This window comes from Carcharhinus amblyrhynchos, chromosome 3, assembly GCF_965287045.1.
Source record: "Carcharhinus amblyrhynchos chromosome 3, sCarAmb.v2.hapA, whole genome shotgun sequence".
Classification (NCBI taxonomy): Eukaryota; Metazoa; Chordata; class Chondrichthyes; order Carcharhiniformes; family Carcharhinidae; genus Carcharhinus; species Carcharhinus amblyrhynchos.
In genome coordinates this window covers 67,494,284-67,509,220 of record NC_137326.1, presented here as the reverse complement: position 1 = coordinate 67,509,220, position 14,937 = coordinate 67,494,284, and the positions used below count along the sequence as shown (strand labels likewise).

At 44.8% G+C, this 14,937-nt stretch overlaps 1 long non-coding RNA gene across 1 annotated transcript in view; it reads left to right on the top strand.

Annotated features, from left to right (window-relative positions):
- Positions 1 to 14,937, top strand: part of LOC145341393 (uncharacterized) — a 30,026-nt gene that overhangs the window by 1,380 nt on the left and 13,709 nt on the right. Inside the window, exon 2 of the long non-coding RNA XR_013886366.1 lies at positions 8,280 to 8,497. This is a non-coding gene — a long non-coding RNA (uncharacterized LOC145341393). The remainder of the gene's footprint in view (positions 1 to 8,279; positions 8,498 to 14,937) is intronic.

Here is a 14,937-nt window from a genome sequence, read left to right as displayed (position 1 = left end):
CCTGTTGGACTTTAACCTGGTGTTGTGAGGTTAATAATAGCATGGACTAGCTCAGTATCTGTGTTAATGCTGAAGAAGAGATGCTGGCATTGGCTTAAAGTCCAATGGGTTTATTTGGTAGCACGAGCTTTAGGAGCGCTGCTCCTTCAGCGCTCCAAAAGCTTGTGCTACCAAATAACCCTGTTGGACTTTAACCTGGTGTTGTGAGATTTCTTACTGGGTTAATACTGACCATGGACAAGGTCAGTAACTGTGTTAGTAGCAAGCAAGGACAAGCTCAGTAACTGAGTTAATACTGACCATAGACTAGCTCAGTAACTGAGTTAATACTGACCATGGACTAGCTCAGTAACTGGGTTAATATTGACCATAGACTAGCTCAGTAACTGGGTTAATACTGACCATGGACTAGCTCAGTAACTGGGTTAATATTGACCATAGACAAGCTCAGTAATTGGGTTAATACTGACCATTAACTAGCTCAGTATCTGGGTTAATACTGACCATAGACTAGCCCAGTAACTGGGTTAATACTGACCATGGACTAGCCCAGTAACTGGGTTAATACTGACTATGGACTAGCTCAATATCTGGGTTAATACTGATGTGGAAATACCGGCATTGGCCTGAGGTAGGTACAGTAAGAAGTCTCACAACACCAGCTTAAAGTCCAACAGGTTTATTTGGTAGCACGAGCTTTCAAAGCGCTGCTCCTTCAGATTACTTACTTACCTGATGAAGGAGCAGTACTCCAAAAGTTTGTGCTACCAAATAACCCTGTTGGATTTTAGCCTGGTGTTGTGAGATTTCTTACTGGGTTAAAACTGACTATGGACTGGGTCACTAACTAATACTGACCATGGACTAGCTCAGTAATTGTGTTAATAACGAGCATGGACAAGCTCAGTAACTGGCTTAATACTGGCCGTGGACTAGCTCAGTAACTGGGTTCATAATGAGTTTGGACTAGGTCAGTAACTGGGTTAATGTTAAATATGGACAAGCTCAGTATCTGAGTTAATACTGACCATGGATTAGCTCAGTAACGGGGTTAACAGTAACCATGGAATAGCTCAGTATGTGGCTAATAGTGACCATGGACTAGCTCGGTAACTGGGATAATAACGAGCATTGACTAGCTCAGTATCTGGGTTAATACTGACCATGGACAAGCTCAGTAATTGGATTAATAATGACCATGGACTAGCTCAGTAACTCGGTTAATAGTGACCATGGACTAGCTCAGTAACTGGGTTAATACTGACCAGGGACTAGCTCAGTAACTGGGTTAATACTGACCATGGACTAGCTCTGTAATTGGGTTAATACTTACTATGGAGTAGCTCAGTAACAGGGTTAATAATGACCATGGACTAGCTCAGTAAGTGGATTCATTATGATCATGGACTAGCTCAATAACTGGGATAATACTGACTGTAGACTAGCTCAGTATCTGGGTTAATACTGACCAAAGACTATCCCAGTAACTGGGTTAATACTGACTATAGACTAGCTTAGTAACTAGGTTAATGACCATAGACTAGCTCAGTAACTTGTGTGCAGTTTTGGGCGCCGTACTTACGCAAGGATATTTTGGCCTTGGAGGGAGTGCAGAGGAGGTTTACTAGGCTGATGCCGGAGTTGAAGGGGTTGAGCTATGAGGAGAGGCTGAATAAACTAGGCTTGTACTCGTTGGAGTTTAGAAGAATGAGGGGAGATCTCATTGAGACATATAAGATGATGAATGGGATGGATAGGATAGAGGTGGAGAGACTCTTCCCGCTCAGAAAGGACAGTAGGACTAGGGGGCACAGCCTCAAGATAAAGGGGGGGCGGTTTAGAACGGAGTTGAGGAAGAACTTCTTCACTCAAAGGGTGGTGAATCTCTGGAATTCTCTGCCCGTTGAAGTGGTGGAGGCTACCTCGCTAAATATTTTTAAGACGTGGGTTGATGGGTTTTTGATAAGAGAGGGGATTAAGGGTTATGGGGAGAGGGCGGGAATGTGGAACTGAGCCACGACAGATCAGCCATGATCTTATTGAATGGTGGGGCAGGCTCGAAGGGCTAGATGGCCTACTCCTGCTCCTATTTCTTATGTTCTTATGTTATGTTCTAATACTGACCACAGACTAGCTCAGTAACTGAGTTAATACTGACCATAGACTAGCTCAGTATCTGGGTTAATACTGACTATAGACGAGCTCAGTAACTGGGTTAATACTGACCATAGACTAGCCCAGTAACTGGGTTAATACTAACCATAGACTAGCCCAGTAACTGGGTTAATACTGACCATGGACTAGCTCAATATCTGGATTAATACTGATGTGGAAATACCGGCATTGGCCTGAGGTAGGTACAGTAAGAAGTCTCACAACACCAGCTTAAAGTCCAACAGGTTTATTTGGTAGCACGAGCTTTCAAAGCGCTGCTCCTTCAGATTACTTACTTACCTGATGAAGGAGCAGTACTCCAAAAGTTTGTGCTACCAAATAACCCTGTTGGATTTTAGCCTGGTGTTGTGAGATTTCTTACTGGGTTAAAACTGACTATGGACTGGGTCACTAACTAATACTGACCATGGACTAGCTCAGTAATTGTGTTAATAACGAGCATGGACAAGCTCAGTAACTGGCTTAATACTGGCCGTGGACTAGCTCAGTAATTGGGTTCATAATGAGTTTGGACTAGGTCAGTAACTGGGTTAATGCTAAATATGGACAAGCTCAGTATCTGAGTTAATACTGACCATGGATTAGCTTAGTAACAGGGTTAACAGTAACCATGGAATAGCTCAGTATGTGGCTAATAGTGACCATGGATTAGCTCGGTAACTGAGATAATACTGACTATGGACTAACTTAGTGACTGTGTTAATAGTGGCCATGGACTAGCTCAGTAACTGCATTCATAATGATCATTGACTAGCACATAGCTGGATTAATACTGACCATGGACTGGTCCGGTAACTGAGTTATTGAGCATGAACTAGCTGAGTAACTGGGTTAATAATGACCTTGGACTACCTCATTAATTGGTTAATATTGGACATGGACAAGCAGAATAACTGGATTAATACTGATTATAAACTACTCAATATCTGGGTTAATATTAATATTGACCATGGATTAGTTCAGTAGCCGAGTTAATACTGACCATGGACTGGCTCAGTAACTGGGTTAATACTGGCTATGGACTAGCTCAGTACCTAGGTTAATAGTGACCATGGGTAAAGTTCGATTTACACAGAGAAGTTAAAGTTAGTTGCTTGTTAGATGCTGTTTGGAGTTGAGAAAGAGCAGTGTCTCTCTTTTTCCCCTTTGAAGTTGGAGATTGGAATCTGCGAGGAGATAAGTCTCTGTCTCTGAGATTCTGCTGTTTGACAGCGTTTGTTTCTTAGAGTTGCTTTTTAAAGATATCTATCCTCTGGAAACCTCTGTCTGGATCTCTGTCCAGAAGTGTTAAAAGGCTGGAAATCTAGCACCACATGAACATACTTAGTTTTTTTTGTGATGACTTAATTCTGAAAAAAGCTATAAATTGCAACCATAGAGTTGTTAAGAATTATACTTTGTCATACTTGGTGTATTTTAATTGGTAAAAGTTCCATTGATTCTTTTTGCTACAGAAAGTTTACTTTGATAAAAGCCTCCTACTGGATTATTTGAATCATACCTGGAGTGAAACACCTTACGCTCACCCTAATGCTACAATCAAATATTAAAATTAGAGTCTAGACTAACTTCATTATATACCTTGGAGTTTCCAGTCTGGGCCCTAGCTGTCATTTGCAAACTTGCTTATTATTACCCCAAGTTATCATCAATATAACAAACAATAAAAGATACAGCACTGAACCTTATGGTATGCCACTGAACACTGGCCTCCAGTTATTTGGAATAGCATTCTACCATGACACTTTGGGTGGTATTTTACCATTTTTTGTCGAAGAGTTTCGAATCTGTCTTTTGGGCATATTTTTAGCCACCCCCCCCCCCCCCCCACCTCCAGCACTGCCTCCCCCTCCCTCCCCCATATGCATGCTACCTACAAAATTTTGAGCAAGTCTGATTCTTGCTGCAGTAGTCTGTGGGCAGGGCTTAACATGCTCAAAACCCTGAATCTCTGATCGGAGCCCCAACATGGCATTTGGAAAAAAAATGCAGCTCCCCTGCTAGATCCCTCCTGGGCTGAATAATGCCTCCCTCTGGTTCTCACGGACATTGGACCCACCCTCAACATTATTGACCCCTTTATCCCCTCCACCTCTCCCTGCCACCTAGACCAATCGCCCCCCCCAACCCCCACTGATCGCAGGCAGAGTGATAGCAGCACCCACCCCAACTCCAGACCCCCTTGCACATGACCCCTATCTCCCCTGACTCCAATGACTGTCTGACACTTCCCTCTTCTTTGCCCTCCATCATCAGAGAGGCACAGACACCCTCTGTCAGCACACCTGCAAGTGCTCTCTTACCTTCCCTCAATGCTAACAAGCAAACTGCATTTAATTTGCTGGAATGCTGTCCCAAGCTGCCTGCAGCTGATCTGCCCTAACAAGGGGCAGCTCCATAAAAACCCCAAGAATGGGCAGGCAGGCAGTGCAGGAAAAAATGACAAAGAGGTCAGCGCCCAGATTCACAGAGGGCGACATCAGCAGATTGTTGGATGCTGTAGAGGCAAGGCTAGGCATCCCCTTCTTCCCCAGCAGGACGCAGACCCAGGGGAGGTGACGGCAAAGCAGCCTGGGAGGCAGTTGCCACTTTGGTTGGTGCCACGGCACTGGCTGCTCGAACAGCGAATCAGTCGCAAAAGAGGTCAATGACCTCATCTGGGCAGCAAGGAAGAGTGCTTAACCCCATCTAGCATCTTCCCCCAAATCACCCCCAGATGTCACCACCCCCAGCACCCTGCATGCTTCCAGCCCCTGCCCAAGCACCTCCTTTCTCCCACCCACCCCTCACCCACCAAAGAATATCACTGTGCTTGCCCTCTAAGGGCCACCCCCCTATGCTTTGCAGGAGTCACGCCATCATTTCTTTCATGGCTTCTGTCCCAGTAAGAAGCCTGACAACACCAGAAGTCAGACCTCTTACTGTGTTTACCCCAGTCCGACGCCAGCATCTCCACATCATGACTACTATCGACTCCTGTCCCCACTGGAGAAGAATACCCGTTACAGTTGAGAGAGGGTGAAAACAGGGGGTGGTGATTCTGACATCAAGTTCCTCATTCCTTGGAGGACCGGGCGCTGGAGTTGCCCAGAGAAGGGGACATCCGAGCTGTCAGCAATAGCATGGTCGGGTTGGAGTTGAGAAGTGAGCATCTGTCAATCCTCCATTCAGTTTGAGCCAATTATTAGGGGGCAGAGGTTTAAGGTGCAAGATTTAAAGGAGATGTATGAGGCATGCTTATTTATACAGAGGGTGGTGGGTGCCTGGAAGTCGCTGCCCAGGGAGGTCGTGGAAGCAGATACAATAGTGAATTTTAAGGGGTGTCTTGACGAATCCATGAATGGGACGGGAATAGAGGGATATGGTCCCCGGAAGGGTAGGGGTTTACAATTCAGAGGAGCAGCATGGTCATTGGAGGGCTGAAGGGCCTGTTCCTGTGATGTAATTTTCTTTGTGCTTTGTTTTATGCTCAATGGAGAAATAGATCATAGAGGTTTGCAGCATGGAAACAACATGTCCATGCCGCCCTTTTTTTAAACCCCTAAGCTAATCCCAATTGCCTGCATGTAGCCCATGTCCCTCTGTACACGTCTTACCCATATAACTATCTAAATTTTTTTTAAAAAGACAAAATTGTACCACTTCTACTTCTGCCTTTGGCAGCTTGTTCCAGACACTTACCACCCCCTGTGTGAAGTAACTGACCCTCTGGACACTTTTGCATCGCTCCTCTCTCACCTTTAACCTATGCCCTCTAGTTTTAGACTCCCCCATCTTTGGGAAAAGATATTGACTATCTAGCTGATCTGTGCCGCTCATTATTTTATAGACCTCTACAAATCACCCTTCTGCCTCCTATGCTCCAGAGGAAAAAGTGCCAATCTATCCCACCTTTCCTTATAACTCAAACCATCAAGTCCCGGTTGCATCCTAGTAAATCTTTTCTCGTTGGTTAAAAAGAAAAAGGAGGCTTATGTCCGGATGAGACTTGAGGGCTCAGGTAGTGCACTAGAAAGCTTTAGATTGGCTAGGAGGGAGTTGAAGAGTGAATTAAGAAGGGCTAAAAGAGGACATGAGAAGACTTTGGCTGATAAGGCGTTCTATAGGTATGTTAAGAACAGAGGGTTGGTTCGGGCAAGATTAGGGCCAGTTACAGACAGCAGAGGGAAGTTGTGTGTGGAACCGGAAGAGATTGGTGAGGCATTGAACCCATATTTCTCTTCGGTGTTCACGCAGGGGGACGTGAATGTAGCTGAGGAGAACACTGGGTTGCAGGGGTGTAAACTAGACAGTATTGCAGTTGATAAGGGGGATGTGCTGGATATTCTTGAGGGTTTGAAAATAGATAAGTCCCCTGGTCCAGATGGGATTTACCCTAGGATTCTCTGGGAGGCAAGAGAGGTGATTGCAGAGCCTCTGGCTCTGATCTTCAGGTCGTCGTTGGTCTCAGGTATAGTACCGGAAGATTGGAGGATAGCGAATGTTGTCCCATTGTTTAAGAAGGGGAACAGAGACTACCGCGGGAATTATAGACTGGTGAGTCTTACTTCTGTTGTGGGCAAGGTTTTAGAAAAAATTATGAGGGATAGGATTTATAGTTATTTGGAGAGTAATGAATTGATTGGAGACAGTCAGCATGGTTTTGTAGCAGATAGGTCGTGCCTTACTAACCTTATTGAGTTTTTTGAGAAAGTGACCAAAGAACTGGATGGGGGAAAGGCAGCTGACGTGGTATATATGGATTTTAGTAAGGCGTTTGATAAGGTTCACCATGGTAGGCTTCTGCAGAAAATGCAGATGCATGGGATTGAGGGTAATCTAGGAAATTGGATCAGGAATTGGCTAGCAGATAGGGGACAGAGGGTGGTGGTTGATGGTAAATATTCGTCATGGAGTTCAGTTACGAGTGGTGTGCCTCAGGGATCTGTTTTGGGGCCACTGCTGTTTGTAATTTTTATTAATGATCTGGATGAGGGTATAGTTGGGTGGATTAGTAAATTTGCTGATGACACCAAAGTCGGAGGTGTGGTAGATTATGAGGAAGGGTGTCGTAGTTTGCAAGGTGACTTAGATAGGTTGCAGAGCTGGGCCGAGAGGTGGCGGATGGAGTTTAATGCGGAGAAGTGTGAGGTAATTCACTTTGGTAGGAATAACAGATGTGTCGAGTGTAGGGCTAACGGGAGGACTCTGAATAGTGTGGATGAACAGAGGGATCTAGGTGTATGTGTACATAGACCCCTGAAAGTAGGGAATCAAGTAGATAAGGTTGTTAAGAAGGCATACGGTGTCTTGGCGTTTATTGGTAGGGGGATTGAATTTAGGAGTCGCAGCGTCATGTTGCAATTGTACACAACTCTGGTGCGGCCGCACTTGGAGTATTGTGTGCAGTTCTGGTCCCCACATTACAGGAAGGATGTGGAGGCTTTGGAGAGGGTGCAGAGGAGGTTTACCAGGATGTTGCCTGGTATGGAGGGGAGGTCCTATGAGGAGAGACTGAGGGATTTGGGGTTGTTTTCGCTAGAAAGAAGGCGGCTAAGAGGGAATCTTATCGAAACATATAAGATGATTAGAGGTTTAGATAGGGTGGATGGTGATAGCCTTTTTCCTCGGATGGAGAAAGCTAGCACGAGGGGGCATGGCTTTAAATTAAGGGGGGGTAGTTATAGGACGGATGTCAGGGGTAAGTTCTTTACCCAGAGGGTGGTGAGGGATTGGAATGCCCTGCCTGCTGCAGTTGTAAATGCGCCTAGTTTGGGGACGTTTAAGAGATCCGTGGATAGGTTTATGGATGAAAAGGGATTGGTTTAGGTTAGAGGGTCATTGTTTTTTAACTGGTCGGTGCAACATCGTGGGCCGAAGGGCCTGTTCTGCGCTGTTATGTTCTATGCACTCTTTCAAATTTAATAATATCCTTTCTATAAAAGGGTGACCAGAACTATACACAGTATTCCAATTGTGGCCTCACCAATGTCTTGTATAACTTCAACAAGACATCCCAACTCCTGTATTCAATAGGATCCTATATTCAAAAGTTGTCAAGCAACTTTCTGGCATCCCAGATTCCTCTCCTTCCCTTGCACTTAACCTTGTGTCCTGTGTTGCAGGAGCAGATCTGAACACAGCAGGGCCATCTGGAATTAAGGTCCCTATGTAGCCCCCGTCCACCTTGAGACTGACGGCTCCGAAGATTCCTCAGAGGAAGCGGATGAAGGGACCTCCGAGGGTGGTACCTTGGTGCCAGCTTCCACCTCACAACTCAGCATCCCAGATACTCTCACATCGGTGGGTCCAGTTACTGGTGAGGCTTCTGGGTCACTCTCTGGTGAGCACAACACATCTGATAATGTACATCGGGTAGAGCCCTCTGGCAGAGGGGGGGCCTGCCAGAAGTAAGGTCTCTGCTGGCCCCAGACTACATGCTGGGCCTCCGAGATCACTTCTCCCTCAGCTGCTTGAGATTCTGCAACAGAGCCAGGGTATGCAGGAGGGGCTGATGGCCACACTGGGCTATGAGGCTGTTGGGAGGAGTTGCAAAGCTTTCAGGCAGGCTAGTTATTGCTTGTCTTGAATGGTTACCAGACCAACACTGCAAAGGTGGTGTTCGCAGTGGAAAGCATGGGGCAGAAATTCCTCGGCGTGAGTGGCAAGGTCCAGCAGACCACAACTGAGTCCCAGTGGGCCATGGCTGAGTCGCAGCAGGCCACAGCTGAGGGACTGAACAGACTTCTTGAGATTCTGTGACCCATAGCTGAGAGGCTCAAGAGTTTGCATGAGACCCAGTGGTGCAGTGCTAAGACATAGCTGGCCACAGCAGTCATCAAGGGTTATGGCTGAGCGGCTGCAGAGCGTGGTCCACTCTCAGATGGCACTTGCTGCTGCCATTGACAGGCAGCCAATGACTCAGGTGGTGATCTGAATCAGCCCACAGAGGGCTTGACCATCATGGGTAGGACGCAAATGGTCCTCCAGGACTGGCAGGGCTGATGACAGTAAAAGTCTGACAACACCAGGTTGTCAACATCAGGGCTGATGACGCTAGAACTTCTGGAGCTCACTGCTGAAGCACTGCTGTATCATAGAGTGACCCAGGAGCCCACAGGAACCCCATGGGAGGAAGGGCTCAAGCCCATGCTGGGGCCTTCCAGCCAGGAGATTGTGGCAGTGACTACACCTCCTGATCATCCCCTTCCTGACACCAGGGCATCTCAGTTGGATGAAAAGGGTGTGATCGATATGTCCCAGACACCTGGAAGACAGCCAGGGTCCTCAAGGTCCAAGTCCTCCAGAGGACGCTGGCCAAGCGCATCACAGGCCTTGGAGTGAGGTGGGCAGCTGGCCCCCTCCACCTCTGATGTATATTCTGGGAAGACACCAGGACGTAGTGCTAGGCTGCATAAGGTTAGGAAGTTGTGGTTGCACTAAGATGGCACAGGTAAAGGGCTGCACTGGTTAGATAGATTTTTAAGTACCTTAAGGTCTCCTGTCCACATGTTTTTATGTTAGCACTTAGCACTTTTATTGTAAACAATAAGTGTTTTTTCATCATCCACCAGTGACTAATTTGTCTCAGATTTGCCTGGAACAGGAATGCTGTTACCCTGAGGGATCCTTCATGTTGATGCCAGCTGAGGAGGTCCCTTAACGCTGTGTCACTGAGAAAATGAAGCCGTTGGTTCCCCAGAACTCACTAGCGATTTCCCACCCACCCCGGGGCCCAGTAGGGTAGTTTACAGATCCCTTTTATCCAGTACACAGACATGGGCCCAGGTCCAGCTTACATGTGAAGCTCAGGTAGGAGTCAGACTAATTTGCACCAAGGCATCATCATAATAGTGCTTTGCAAGTTATCATCACCCTCCTGCCTGCCAAAGGAACTCGCTAACACAGTGTACCCAGGCCCACAACTCTTGTGTTACAAGGTTGCAGGCGATAGTAGGACTTTGGGGGGAGGGGGTGGAGTGGAACCCAGGTGCAGAAACACAGGACCCTAGTGAGTAAAGCTGCTGGTGATCAGAGCCTCTCTCACCGCTGTCGCACGCCTGATCCTTGCTGCCAGCCCTCCGGTGCCTCAGTGGTGTTGCTCAGCGTTGTCCTTCTCTTCTTCCTCCTCTTCTTCCTCCTCCTGCTCCTGCTGGGCGGACTCCTCCCCAGCAACCCTCAGCTGCTCAGCCTTCACATCTAACCTGCGCATCTTTGGAGTATGGGAGGAAACCGGAGCACGAGGAAACCCACACAGACACGAGAAGAACGTGCAAACTCCACACAGACATAGACCCGAGCCAGGAATCAAACCCAAGTCCCTGGAGCTGTGAAGCAGCAGTGCTAATCACTGTGTTACCATGACGCCCACGGTATAATGTGCAAACTCCACACAGGCAGTCATCCAAGACCAGAATTGAACTCAGTCCCTTGCTCAGTGAGGCAGTGTTAACTATTCTGCCTCTGTGCCACCCATAAATGAGTCATACAAAATTGTGAGGGGCTTAGATAGAGTAGATGGGAAAGGCATAGTTATTTTAGCAGAGTGGTCAGTGACCAGTGGGCATAGATTTAAAACGATTGGTGAAAGATTCAAGGGAGATGAGGAAAAATGTTTCTGCTCAGAGGGTTTTGGAGATCTTAAACTCACTGCCTGAAGGTTTAGCGGGGGCAGAGACCCTCAATTCATTTAAAATAAACATAATCAAACAGAGATTAAATAACCCATTGATAATACACTCATTTGTTCTCTTTCCATTTATATGGTGTAGCTTAAAGTTTCCATTTCAAAAAATATTTTTGCCATCTGTCCTAAACTGTAGCTGAGAGTCAAATTCTGTCTGGTAACCCTCCTGTGAAGCATCTTGGAGTCATTACTACATTAAAGCTGCTATATAAATGTAAGTTGTTGTTGTTTATGCAATGATTGTCTGAAAACCAAAACGTCAGTAACAACAGTAATATTACCATGAGCAATATCAGTAATAAATGTAATATCATTAGCAATATTAGCAATAATGGTAATTTTACCACGAGTAATATGAGTAATAATAGCAAAATTACCATGAGCAGTCTCAGTAATAACAATCTTACCATGAACAACATAAATAATAAAGGTATTACAGTACTAATGTCAGTAATAATGATGAAATTACCATGAGCAATATAAGAACATAAGAACCAGGCGCAGGAGTAGGCCATCCGGTCCTTTGAGCCTGCTCTGCCATTCAATAAGATCATGGCTGATCTTTTTGTGGACTCAGCTCCACTTACCCACCTGCTCACCATAACCCTCAATTCCTTTACTGTTCAAAAATTTATCGACCCTTGCCTTAAAAACATTCAATGAGGTCGCCTCAACTGCTTCACTGGGCAGGGAATTCCACAGATTCACAATCCTTTGTGTGAAGTTCCTCCTCATCTCACTCCTAAATCTGCTCCCCCTTATTTTGAGGCTATGCCCCCTAGCTCTAGTTTCACCCGCCAGTGGAAACAACTTCCCTGCTTCTATCTTATCTGCTCCCTTCATAATCTTATATGTTTCTATAAGATCTCCCCTCATTCTTCTGAATTATAATGAGTATAGCCCCAGCCTACTCAGTCTTTCCTCATAAGCCAACCCTCTCAACTCCGGAATCAACCTAGTGAATCTCCTTTGCATCCCCTCCAGTGCCACTATATCCTTTCCCAAGTAAGAAGACCAAAACTGTACATAATACTCCAGGTGTAGCCTCACCAGCACCTCATACAGCTGCAAAATAATCTCACTGTTTTTAAACTCCATCCCTCTGGCAATGAAGGACAAAATTCCATTTGCCTCCTTAATTACCTGCTGCACCTGCAAACCAATTCCTTGAGATCCCTGCACAAGGACACCCAGGTCCCTTTGCACAGAGCGTGTGCAATTTTTTACCATGTAAATAATAGTCCATTTTGCTGTTATCCCTACCAACATGGATGACTTCATATCTACCAACATTGTACTCCATCTGCCAGACCCTCGCCCACTCACTTTCAGCGTCCTCTGCACACTTTGCTCTTCCACCCATCTTAGTGTCATCTGCGAACTTTGACATACTACATTTGGTCCCCAACTCCAAATCATCTATGTAAATCATAAATTGCGGGCCCAACATTGATCCCTGAGGCACACCACTAGTCACTGATCGCCAATCAGAAAAACCATTTACCCCCAGTCTTTGCTTTCTGTTAGTTAACCAATCTTCTGTCCATGCTAATATATTACCTGTAACACCTTTATCTTATGTAGCAGTCTTTGGTGTGGCACCTTGTTAAATGCCTTCTGGAAATCCAAATACACTACATCCACAGGTTCCCCATTGTCCATTGCACATGAAATGTTCTCAAAGAATTCCACCAAATTAGTCAAACATGACCTGCCCTTCATGAACCCATGCTGTGTCTTACCAAAGGGACAATTTATATCCAGATGATTCGTTATTTCTTCCTTGATGATAGATTCAAGCATTTTCCCTACTACAGAAGTTAAGCTAACCGCCCTTTGGTTACCTGCTTTTTGTCTACTTCCTTTTTTAAACAGTGGCGTCACACTTGCAGTTTTCCAATCTGCAGGAACCACCCCAGAGTTCTCCCGCCATCTCTTTGAGTGGCCTGGGATGCATTCCATCAGGACCAGGAGACTTGTCTGCCTTTATAGCCCCTTTAACTTGCCCAACACTACATCTTTTGTGATAAATATAGTTTCTAGGTCCTCACCTGTCATAGCCATCCTGTCATCAATTTTTGGCATTTTATTTGTGTCTTGCACTGTGAAGCCCGATACAAAATACCTGTTCAATGCCTCAGCCATTTTCTCATTTCCAGTTATTACATCCTCCTCATCCTCTAAAGGACCAATGTTTACTTTCGCCACACTTTTTCATTTTATATATTTGTAGAAACTTTTACTATCTGTTTTTATATTCTGAGCTAGTTTACTCTCATAATCCATTTTACCTTTCTTTAAGCTTTCTTTGTGGCTTTCTGCTGGCCTTCAAAGATTTCCCAATCCTCTAGGTTCTCACTAATCTTTGCCACTTTGTATGCATTTTCTTTCAATTTGATACTCTCCTTTATTTTCTTAGATATCCATGGCTGATTATCTCTTTTTCTACAGTCCTTCCTTATCACTGGTATATACTTTTGTTGAACACTGTGAAACATCACTTTGAAAGTCCTCCACTGTTTCTTAATTGTGCCACCATAAAGTTTTTGCTCCCAGTCTACTTCAGCCAACTCCTCCATCATCCCTTTATAGTCTCCTTTACGTAAGCACAAGACACTGGTATTGGAATTTACCTTCTCAAGCTCCATCTGTATTTTAAATTCCATCATACTGTGATCGCTCCTTCCAAGAAGATCTCTATCTGCGTAATCATTAATTATTCTGTCTCACTACACAGGATCATATTTAGGATAGCTTGTTTCCTTGTTGGTTCCATTACATACTGTTCAAGTAAGCTATACATTCTATGAACTCCTCCTCAAGGCTGCCTTGACCAACCTAGTTTGACCAATTGATATGTAGATTAAAATCCCCCATGATACTTGCTGTACCATTTTCACATGCATCAGTTACAACAGTAACAGTACATTAGCAATATCGGTAATAATGGTAATATTATCATGAGCAATATATGTAATAGTAATAATAATTTGAGTGGTACAGTGGTTAGCACTGCTGCCTCACAGCGGCAGGGTCCTAGGTTCAATTCCCACCTCGGGTCACTGTGGAGTTTGCATGTTCTTCCCGTGTCTGTGTGGGTTTCGTCCGTGTGCTTCGGTTTGTTCCCACAATCCAAAGATGTGCGGGTTAGGCTGAATGGCCATGTTAAATTGACTCTAGTGTCATGGGGATTAGCAGGGTAAATGTGGGGGCCTGTGGTCAGTTCAGACTCGATGGGCCAAATGGCCTCATTCTGTACTGTAGGGATTCTATGATTAAATGTAGTATTACATTAACAATATTAGAAATAAAGGTACTATTACCATGAGCAATATTAGGAATAGCAGTAGTAATACATTAGCAATATCAGTAATAGTGTTAACATTACCATGAGCACTATCAATAATGATGGTAATACTATGTTCGCAATATCAGTAATAACAGTAGTATTACCATGTGCAATATCAGTAACAATGTTAATATTGATTAATAACAGTAAGATTACTATGAGCAATGTCACTAATAACTGTAATATTAAATTAATAATTTCAGCTATAATAGCAATATTGCCATGAACAATAGAAAGGACAGTGTTCAACAAGAAGGAGTGCAGGAAAGATTTACTAGAATGCTACAGGACTTGATGACTTGAGTTATAAGGAGAGGCTGGACAGACTGGGACTTTTTCCCCTGGAGCGTAGGAGGCTTAGGGTTGATCTTATTGAGGTCTATAAAATAATGAGGGGCATAGGTCAGCTAGATTGTCAACAACTTTTCCCAAAAGTAGGGGAGTCTAAAACTAGAGGGCATAGGTTTAAGGTGAGATGGGAGAGATACAAAAGGGTCCAGAGGGGCAATTTTTTCATACAGAGGGTATTGAGTATCTGGAACAAATTCCCAGAGATAGTAGTAAAGGTGGATACGACTTTTTTTTTTGAAAAGCATTTAGTCAATTATATGAGTAAGATGGGTATAGAAGGATATGGGCCAAACGCGGGCAACTGGGACTAACTTAGTTGTTAAAAAAAAGGCGGCATGGACAAGTTGGGCTGAAGAGCTTGTTTGCATGCTGTAAAACCTCTATTGCTCATTTATCT